We start from the raw sequence: 9183 nt of genomic DNA, 5'->3' as shown, positions 1-9183 counted from the left end.
TACCCTTCGGAGAACTATGGTGAAAAGCCCTAACCCCACAGTTTTCCTTTAACTATAAACAAACATGTATGTTATTTGTGTATCAATCGGCTGTAGATCCTCCAATCATCTCTGAATTGGTGCTGACACTGTCCTTCCTTCTGGAGGGGGGCTACTTTTGTTCCCCATGGTCCCTGTGTGTGTTATAAAGTAGTCACAGCTCCAAGCTCGCTCCTGTGATGGACTATAATCTCACATTTACATTACTAATTTGTATTGAGATTGTAGTCTATCACAGGAGCGAGCTTGGAGCGGTGACTACTTTACAACACACAGGCAAGGGAAAAGACCTGATTTTTTTTTTTACTGCACTTTAGTAAAATATACCGGTCTTATACCTCCCCTAGTCCTGTGACTGGACAGTGAAAGGAGAAGTAGCAGACTGAAGAGCTCATCCTTAGCCACTGAGCTTATCAAAAACTTGTAGAATTGGAAATTCTGTAGAAATTTCGCTTTTAACGTTTGATTTTTTAAATTAAATTCTATTGGTGTATAGACAGGTTAACTGTATTGTCTCCCTTTATTTTGTAAAGCGCTGTGCAAACTGTTGGTGCTATATAAATCCTATCCTGTATAATAGTAATAATAACTTGATGATATCTGGCTTGCTGAAACACTGTATCATAAACAAAAAGGTTTTTTTTTCCATTTCTTTATTAATGTTTTCACCTTTTTTATCCTTTGTTGCATCTTCATGCTCCTAATCTCCTCCAGTTTTTTTCAGCCACTTCCTGTCTACATTCATTTGCTCCACTGTCATCTGCAAATCATTGCTCCACTGCAATTAGTGACAACAGTGGACCATACCTGCCCCATTTGTTTCAGCACAACCACTTGTAGTCTCCCTCAGTGGCACATGTGATAGGGTGGCATTGCAGGGTCTTGCCTAAGCAATGGCCTTTGTGGCAAGTTCTTAGACATGCTTCAAATGAATGCTGCAGATGAAACAGACTGAAAAGTTTTGGAACTGCATTAAGTGCCCGTTCACACCTTCACGTTCTGTCAACGCGTGCAAAATGTGCACATTGACACACGTTCACAGAATGTGTCCAAAATGTGCAACGTGCATGCAGTGCCATTACTTTTTCCCGTGCAACAATGCAAAAAATGTGGCACACCTGTACCAGAATCTGCTACATAAGCTACTTCCCCAGCGTTTGTTGCACGATGGGCACCCATTGGAACATGTGGCAAACATGGGGAGAAATGCACACGCACGAACGCAAAATGTGTTCACGGAACGTAAAGGTGTGAACGGGGACTAGCATGTTAAATATTATACGCGATTTTAGTGGTTAGGTTGATATACAGTTAAACATTCCTTTACTGTAGAATAGTATATCATTTTTGTAATTATGTTTTGAATATTTCTATACATTGTCATGCATCATGTTTCTCTTTCCAATCAATGTGCAATGAAAACATAATTACACCCTTCAACCACAACCTACACCTGGCTTCACCTTCCCTGTATTAGTCATGTTGTCTGGGTTTGCAGCGTTGTGGAATACAAGTCCCATGGTTGCCATGGCAGGACACTACAATGTGTGTTAACACCAGATTATTCAAGTTATATCTTGTTGATGTTCTTTGTTCTGTATCACTTTAATAATATCTCACCTCCAACGCTTCTCCTATAATTACAGTATATGTGTCAAGCTGTACGAAATATCCACTCCAAAGCAAAAAAAACCCACTCAGAACACTCTGTGTAGGAGGAAATTGTTCATTTGGGTTATCTAGACAAAGAGATGTTGTACTGAACTGTGGAATTGATTTTGGCGAGGGCAAGCCTAGAAACTCAAAATATAACAAAAATTATCAAGCGTATGTATTGCAAAACTTTTTACATTTTGCACAGGGGTCCTGAGGACCCTTTCCTCCTGGAAGAAAGTGATAGGAAATCCAAAATTTTACAGCTGTCACTGAAACAGAAGGTGTTGGGAAATATTCAGTGGGGAAATCTGGTGAAAACTGTCTAAAAGGGGATTTCCACTGGCTTTGGAGGGATCTCCTCTTACTTCCTGTTGTGTCTATAATAGACCGCCGAACGGCTAGAACCCCTGCCAGCTTTTTATTCCTGCAAGCTAAACAAGAACAGTAAAAGCACCAATCAATGTTTAACTAGCCTTTTAAAGAAGGATGCATATGAAAGGATTTTGCACATTGCAAACACAAAAATGTCCCAGTATACTTACCAGCTAGCCTGCAATAAAAACCAAATTACACTGTTTAACAATTTGCACAACATTTGCCAAATATATGGAAACCACACTGCCTCGTCTATTTGGCGGATAGGAAATATATGGAAGCCACACTGCCTTGTCTAGTTGGCGGACAGGAAATATATGGAAGCCTCGTCTAGTTGGCAGACAGGAAATATATGGAAAACACACTGCCTCGTCTAGTTGGCGGACAGGAAATATACGGAAGCCACACTGCCTCGTCTAGTTGGCGGACAGGAAATATAAGCAAGCCACACTGCCTCGTCTAGTTGATGGACAGGAAATATATGGAAGCCACACTGCCTCGTCTAGTTGGCGGACAGGAAATATATGGAAGCCACACTGTGTGTTGTGTAATCAGGTTGTGGCAAGCTTAATGCATGTCAAAACTGATTGTAAGAGCATACCAAATTGTTAAGTAGCTGCCTAAAAAGCCCAGGACACAGAATAGTGAGACACTGTGAGTAACAGACAGGTATGAGGCACTGTGTTTAAAACTGATGTGTGGGGTGCGGTGTGTATCAGAGAGCTATGTGGCACTGCATGTAAGAGATAGGGAGACATTATAATTTTTCTTTTTTCATATTTTATTTTTCTTTATTTTTTATGAACTTTTTATTTTTTTTATATTTATCCTCAATCTCTTTTTCTGGAGCCCTTGTTATAAATGAACAGGAATCCTCTATGCTGAGTGTTCCTGTTCATTCATAACATGAGAAGATTGTGTGTTTACTATAACCACAATCATGAATGAACAGGAGGTGGTGTAGATCACTTCCCATTCATTCATAATTGAGGATATAGTAAACATACCATGTCCTCAATTATTTACAAACACTCAGCGATCACTGATCACTGAGGGGTCTATTCACTAAACTGCTGAAGGATCTAGCCGCAGCTTCGGCTGATCCTCTGGCTAGCTTCGGCCCCAGGACCTCTTCGGTTCAGTAGAACCGAAGGGCTGCTGTACCGGCTATTCACTATGGCCTGTACAGCTCCCGAATTCGGGCGAGCGGCTCAGGCGAGCCGAAGGAATATGCTTCGGCTCGACTGAGCCGAGGTGAAAGCCGAAGCTGGCCGAACGGCCGGCCATTTGCCGGCCGACAGCCTGCTATTGACTGCTGTGCGGAGACAGCCGTCATCTCACGGATGGCTCCGGCCACTTGCACAGACAGATCAGCGTCCCTGGTTACTAGGTAACCAGGGACGCTGATCTCCAGATAGCCAACTCTCCCGGATGCTCCAGGAGTCTCCAGCTATTACATAGCTGGTTGCCGTCAGAATAATAATTTTTTTTAAACACCGTAGGAATGCACAGCTACTGTCACAGTTCAGCTGCAGACTTACAGCTGAGCTGTTACTTGTAGTTCTACAGGTATATACATATCTCTTACCCCTGGTTCTGCAGGCATGCAGGGCTGTGCTGGTGCTTGTAGTCCTCCAGACATGTGCTCTGAACCTGACTCACTCTTGCACCTGTCTGCAAGCTTTAGGCGTCGGCCAACCTCTCCAGCTGTTTCTTATGCAGCTTCTCGGCCAATCAGTGCAGTCTGCTTGTGGCGAATCCTGTGGATCCTCCCTCTTCCTGTCTGTATTTAAACCCAGGGCAGCGAACAGCATGTGGCCTGAGCAACGCTTTCCTAAGCAAGTTGCTGAGTCCCCCATTTGTGATTTACCCTGAATTCCTGGAAGTTTTCCTGTGTACTGAACCTTTGGCTTGTCCTTGGATTGGCTGAGTCGAACTCCTTCTGCACTTCGGGTCGGCTGAACATGCAGAGCATGTTCGGCCGACCCGAAGCCACCCGATGTATGGCTGATTTCAGCCGATATACGGCTGAAATCAGCCGTACCAGCCTGAGGTGAATAGCCGAACAGCGTTCGGTTCACTTCGCTTTGGGTCGGTCATTCACTCGGCTGCCTACGGCAGCTTAGTGATTAGACTCCTAGCTAGCTGTCACTGCTAGCTCCGCCCAATCATTTTCTATTTTATTTTTTCTACTCTTAACTTTTTTTCTATTCTGCTCGGTACCACAGAGGCACCGAGCAAAATAGCCGAGCCGAATGCAGCAGGAGGTTTCAGATGTTGGATCGGCTGAGTTGAACTCCTTCTGCACTTCAGGTTGGCCGAACATGCTGGGCATGTTCGGTCGACCCAGAGCCACACGAAGCAAGCCGATGTACGGCTGAAATCAGCCGTACAAGCCTGACGTGAATAGCCGTACAGCGTTCGGCTCACTTCACTTCGGGTCGGTTGTTCACTCGGCTGCCTACGGCAGCTTAGTGAATAGACCCCTGAGGGTTTGTACCGCCCTCCTTCCTGACAGCTGTCACAGGAGGCTGAGCGAGCTCAGCCTCCTGTGACAGCACTGGCTGTCTCTTCCCACTCTGCTCTCCTCTGATCTGTGACAGGAGGCTGAGCGGTGCGAGGAGGAGAGACGCCAGCCGCTCACAGTGCTCTCCTCCCGCACCGCTCGGTCTCCTGTCAGTTTCTCTCCTCCCCGCTGGGACACAGAGCAGCACCCAGCGGGGAGGAGAGAAAGAACAGAAGCACTTCTGTATCGGCCAGAAAATGGCACTTTCGGCATTATGTCAAAAGTGCCATTTTCGGCCGATATGAATCATCCATCGATATATCGGTGCATCCCTAATTATTAGTATAATATTGCACTGCAGAAAACAGTGGATTGCTCTCATAATGGTGAGATAATGACAGTTATAGTGACACTAAATTGAGGAGTAAAATCTTAAAAATACATTCAAGTACCTTATTAACAAAAATATAGCTTATTTGTGTATCACTCGGCTGTAGATCCTTACACTGTCCATCCTTCTGGAGGGGGGCTACTTTTATCCCCCATGGTCCCTGTGTGTGTTCTAAAGAAGTCACCACTCCAAGCTCACTCCTGTCATGGACTACAATCTCATGTTTAGTTTACTAAATATCTTATTTGTGTATCACTCGACTGTAGAGCCTCAAATCAAAGACATGCTGGAAAGTTAATTGGCTTCTGTCTAAATTGGCCCTATGTGTGTGTATGTATGCATGTGAGGTAGGGACCTTAGATTGTAAGCTCCTTGGGGCCAGGGACTGATGTGAATATGCAACTGTGCAAATTGCTGCGTAAATTGTGAGCGCTCTATAAATACCAATAATAATACAAATAAATCCTTCCTACTGGAGGGTGGCTACTTTTGTTCCCAATGGTCCCTGTGTGTGTTGTAAAGTAGCCACCGCTCCAAGCTCACTCCTGTGATGGACTTCAATCTCATGTTTAGTTTACCAATTTGTATTGATATTGTAGTCCATCACAGGAGTGAGTTTGGGGCGATTGCTACTTTACAACACACACAGGGACCATGGGGAACAAAAGTAGCCACCCTCCAGAAGGAAGGACAGTGTCAGCGCCAATTCAGAGATGATTTGAGGATCTACAGCCGAGTGATACACAAATAAGATACATTTTTGTTAATATTTAAGGTACTTGAATGCATTTTTAAGGTTTAATGAGTTTAGTGTCACTTTACCAAGGACTGTATAACGGATCAATTTAAACCTTAGTGGTGTAGGTCTTTTATTTAGGGAAATTGTGCAGAAAGCCAAAGTCTCAGTGAGCATAGTTTTCTATGCCATTGAAACTGCAGGAAACTCTGGCATGCATAGGTCTGGCAGACCCAAAGTCACAACAGAAGCAGAAACAATTTTCTGAAAATCAACACATGTTCAGCTGTTGTATATGCAGAAGGCGGCTACTGTCATCAGTCAGAAATTTAGATGACATTCTGTTAAAACAATCTCCAATTTTGTATTTGTTCTTTTACTTTTCACTTGTTCTGTGCTTTATTTCAGAGTACATCGAGACATAAAACTGTGTAGAAGTCAGTAAAAAAAACTGGAAAATGGTGCTGTTCTAAAATCCTTTGACCTGTAATATGAATAATAATAATAGTTATTATTATTAAAGATATACCGTATTTTACCCAAAAGGCGGGGGGAAATGTGTGTGCGTCTTATGGAGCGAATCCCTAGTTTTTTGTATATTTAGTCCTGCTAAAGCAGAGCTAAACGTACAATGGAAGCCGCTGCTCGTTTAATACAAGTGATCTATTGCGCCCCTAGCCCCCCCCCGCCGTGGTTTTCGGGTCCCCCGCTCCTCTGACGGGACAGGAGCTCACCATGGAGCTCCTAGAGCAGACAAAGACCATCCGTTCTTCATCTGCTCTGTGTGATCACTGAGACCGTGGCGCGGTAGTCACAGCGCCACCTGTCTCAGCCGTCACTTACTGCAGCTCCTGTCACAGAAACTGTGACAGAAGCTGCCTGCGTCCTATGTACCGGTGCGCCTTATGGAGCGCAAAATACGGTAAATACTTTTCAGGATCTATAAATAAAATATACCACACCATGGCCTTTTATAACCTGGGCACCTTCACTACCAGAATGCACATTTATAGTCTGATCATTTAACCTTCCCTATTGTGCAATTCACATCTCATACTCTTTTTTTAAAGTAAGCATTCTCAGAAGGGATTTGTCATCTGGACAGGCTCCAGCTTGATTTATGACTCATTCTGCTATTTAGCACAGTAAGTTTGGTTTCACATATTCTTCTAGTTCATGTTTCAGTCAGCCTGCTTGCTTGCTTACTTTATATAAAAACAGAGCAATCAGGTCAGCTATGGCTCCGTTCACACCTAAGCATCAACATTTTAAGGTTTTTTTTCATGCGTTTAAAAAAATATATTTTTAAGCATTTTCCAAAGTGTTTTTTTCACGCGTTTTCAGCTTGTGCTGGCCTCCATTTTGTTTTTTTGCATGTACAAAAAAAGAACGCAACAAAGTGGTTCAAAAAGGCTAGAAAATATCTGCGACGCACATTTACAGGCATTCCCATTGATGTATTTGAGGCCAAAAGTAGCTCATGTAGTTTTTCTAGCGACAGGCGGTTTGTTACCGGTGCCAGGATGCTCAAATGTGAACAGGTGCCATTGAAATAGGTCAAATAAATCTTTCGCCTTTTACAAAAGATTTCTGTGGAGAGGAACAACTATGAGTTTCAACGTACCAGCCTGAAGTGAATAGCCGAACAGCGTTCGGCTCACTTTGCTTTAGGTCGGTCATTCACTCGGCTGCCTACGGCAGCTTAGTGATTAGACCCCTATGTGACTATTACATAGTAATCGCATGTTCGGAAACTTCTCTGATTGGTTACTGATCAATATTGGGGACTTGAGCTGTCAGTGACACCCGGAATTGAAAGCCACCTGCCGCACAAAGTAAGGGCTGGTGTCTCTCATGGAGGGGACAATAGTGTATCCCCAGTACAGGGGATCCCGCTGGGGAATGTTGATACACAGATTGCAAGTGCTAAAGTTTTAAACAACATGCTGAACATTTCTTTAAAGGTTCTTCTTAATGAAAAAGCGGGGGGGGATGCTATTTATTGTCATGGGTTGGACAAAGGAGATATCACGTAACTGGTAGAGAACCGAGTACTGCAGAGGCCTCCTTTGCAACTCTTGTCCCGCACAACTGAGTGGTGGCAGGGAGTGAGAGGACAGAGAGCAGCAGCATCTATCTATACTAACTTCTACAACATATTCTATGCCCCATTGGGGCGGCACACTCTTTGAACATTGTTCTAGGTGTGATAAACACGTGTACCTTGGCACATAATCCTCAATTACTCTGGCAGATGTCACAATAGCCTCACTCAACATCTGCCTTATTGACTTATCAGGCACATTTGGTATTTGATTTACTATACGGGGGGGGTCACCAGTGGATCTGGTATGGCTGGGCATAAAAGCACAATCATTCTGACATGTTGGCTCCGATAATTTATTGTGCTATGTGTCATCCTGGTAATTAATCCAGCAATATAACATATGGTAGTAGAATTAACTTTAAATGTGAAAAGATAGTGAAGTATCTTCCAAACAGAGTGACTCCTAATTTAGGGCTAATTCTGTGAAAATTAATATTTATAGATTTCAGTCGTCACTTTCAATGTACTTATTCATATAACATACTGCTATCTGTAACAGTGCCGATACTTTTATTTAAATTTTTCAAATTTTAATATTTTATTTTTTTAGAAACTTTTTCATTTTTTTAAATTAATTTTTATTTATTAATTTTTTACTTTACTTTTAGGGGCTTCGGGGAAATTTTGGGGGTCTAAACAGACCCCTGATATTTCCCTTTTAAAAATAGAAAAAGAGATTGAGGACACAGAGTAAAACATCAGTGTACAGATGGCTAGTTCCTAAGCAGTGGAACTCTGACAAGGCTCCAGTGCAACATGATTTCCTTTCAAGGATTTGTAAAGTTGGTAGGATGGAGGATCTTGCTGCTAGAATTAGAAGCACGGAGGAACAGGTTCTTGAGGTTTGGTTACCCTGGGACTCATCCCCTTTTGCTTGGCCCTCAGATAACTCCTTAGCTTTATAAACATTGCTATGTTTTCTTCCTGAACATCTTAGAACAAAGTTGTGTCAGTTATGCTAATGTTTGTTAAATTTAATTACATTCTTCATTGGAAAATCTATCTCAGAGAAGACATTATACGGGTTATATAATCACAAGTGCTGTAATTTGCTTATAAACTATGACTAAAATATACGTATTTCTGTTTTATATACTAGTGACATCGTTATTACACACATACAGTGCCTCAAATAAACGTGTCAACGTGGTAAACTTATTGAAACTGTTGTTCAGAGGTCCGATGTCGTGAGTGATCTTTCCTTAGTAACTAGGCCACATGTACTACCATGTTCTTTCATTTCATTTACATAGGCGTTCTCTAATGTGTGTAAGCCTCCCCTCCCCCATGCCTGATGGCAGCACCTGCTCAGAGAAATATTGATCAGACAAGATAGATTTTTTTTTAGCTGAACATTACTGCTCAACCCCCCC

This window comes from Nanorana parkeri, unplaced genomic scaffold (genome assembly GCF_000935625.1).
Source record: "Nanorana parkeri isolate BGI_ZX_2015 unplaced genomic scaffold, ASM93562v1 scaffold16, whole genome shotgun sequence".
NCBI lineage: Eukaryota > Metazoa > Chordata > Amphibia > Anura > Dicroglossidae > Nanorana > Nanorana parkeri.
The sequence above is the reverse complement of the archived record's forward strand: the minus strand, read 5'-3'. Positions refer to the sequence as shown.